The following is a 2,135-nucleotide window of genomic DNA, read 5'->3' on the forward strand; positions in this document are numbered from 1 at the left end:
TTTTTTTTTTTTTTTTTGGTGCATATTTCGGGATTGACGCTGGCTTGCCCACATCTCACTGTAGTTCTGAAGAAGAAGGTATATCTTTCTCGGTGCATAAAAGGCAAGTTTCAAGGGGAATGAGTCACGTTCTAGGAAGGCCAAATAGTTGGCGACCGTTTGTATTTGCTTCAACAACAATAACAACAACAACAACAACAGCAGCAACAAAAAACAAAACAAAACAACAACAACAACAACAACAACAGCAGCAGCAGCTGCAGCAACAACAACAACAATAACAACAATAACAACAATAACGACAACGACAACGACAACGACAACGACAACGACAACGACAACAACAACAGTTTTTTTTTTGGCGTCTATGGGTTCTATTATCACACGTTTTTATGTGAATATCCGAACGTCTTGCTAGGCAACCCAAGCTGATGATCGATATAAGTTGACCTTCACATCATGGGAAACACATCAATTTTGCCCAAAGTGGAGTTTGACAGTTTTATGCAATTTTTGGCAGTTTTCTTTTGTTGTTTTTTTTCTCACACTCATTTGACTTTTAAACCTGAAAATGGTCTGACAACTCAGTTTCAAATTTGTCTCACGCTTTGAGCTTTGGCTGGTCTGAATTCCTGCACAGACCCGATCAAACAAAATCCAATTAATCTTACCAGATTGCAAATCCGCTTTACAATACATGTTATTTAATAAAATGCTATTATTAGTTTGTTGCAAGGCATCTCATGGAATAACCCGAAGGTCTCTGGCCTCTGGTGCTATGCTGGCTGGCCAAGGATTGTGCTCAAGTTCAAGGACAATGAGGCAAGGTTCTTTTGGTGGTCTTTTCACTTGTTTTTACTGGAGAAAGAAAATCTTATGCAAATAATTCTTGACGTTCAAGATTCGGGTTTATCTAACTCGTAATTACGAAATTAAAGAAAGTACGGAGAGCCGTGGTTTAGTCTAAGAGGAGCTGAACTTCACACAGAAGTCTGTTTCAGAAGACAGTTAGTCAGTTTATAGGCCAAGTGGAAAGTAATTCATATTATAGGCTCAGTGGAAATTAAGTCAGGTCATAGGCTAAGTGGAAAGTTAGTCAGCTTATAGGCTATTAATAAATAAGACTCTTGACTTATGGAGAAAAAAAGGTGTGTAGAACGGAAGAGGGAGGGGGTGGGGTGGGGTATGATAAGCTTTAGAAATTAACTATTACTTTTTTGGTAGGGCAAGAACTCTTTAAACATTTCTTTTTAAAAAAAGAATTAAGCTCTTGGAAATGGAGATTCCAGGAAGGAACTTTGTGTCTAAGTTTGGTGTCTTCTGGGGATTTGGACGTTGAATCCGGAGATCCCGATTTTCAAGCAACCTTACAGTGTTGAAAGTAACCCTGTACAAGGACCAAGGTCCGCATGTGCGAGAGCCAGTAATATTATAATACTGGTGTAGAGCCTACGGTGACTGCATGAGGCGATAATATACACAGGGCGGAACTTTCCAACCGGTCGCTTCGGCCTGGAGACTGCAATTAGGAAAATCTCTGAGGACATTGGATGTGGACCGGTATTACCTAAACAAAAATAAAGCTGCTAAAATGGATACGGTACTAGCTATAAAAAAAGGTAAAAACTCCGTGGAAACTGGATACAGTACAAGGGGGGGGGGGGAGCTCTTGAAATTGGATGTGGTACTGGCTAAAAATAAAACCCTCTGGAAATTGGATGTTGCACAGCAAAAAACAAAACAAAAACAAAAACAAAAACAAAACAAAAACTTTTGATATACGGAAAAAAACCCTCTGGAAATTGGATATGGTACTGGCGGAAAAAAGAAAGCCCCTGGAAATTGGACATGGTACTGGCAACGAAAAGCCCTCTGGAAATTGGATATCAATGGTACTGACGAAAAAAGAAAAACATCTGAAAAATGGATACGGCACTCGGGAAAAAACACTACGGAAAATGGAGACATTTGTAGAAACAAAACATTTCCTATCAACTCTCTAAAGTAGACCAAACTCTTTACGTTACGTGTGCAGACAGATAGGCAACGATATTGACCTTACAATCTCAGTCCTTATGACACAACGGCTAGACGGTCTGTCACTTCATTTTTTGCCAAACCATGACACGTTCTCA

This window comes from Aplysia californica, unplaced genomic scaffold, assembly GCF_000002075.1.
Source record: "Aplysia californica isolate F4 #8 unplaced genomic scaffold, AplCal3.0 scaffold00668, whole genome shotgun sequence".
Classification (NCBI taxonomy): Eukaryota; Metazoa; Mollusca; class Gastropoda; order Aplysiida; family Aplysiidae; genus Aplysia; species Aplysia californica.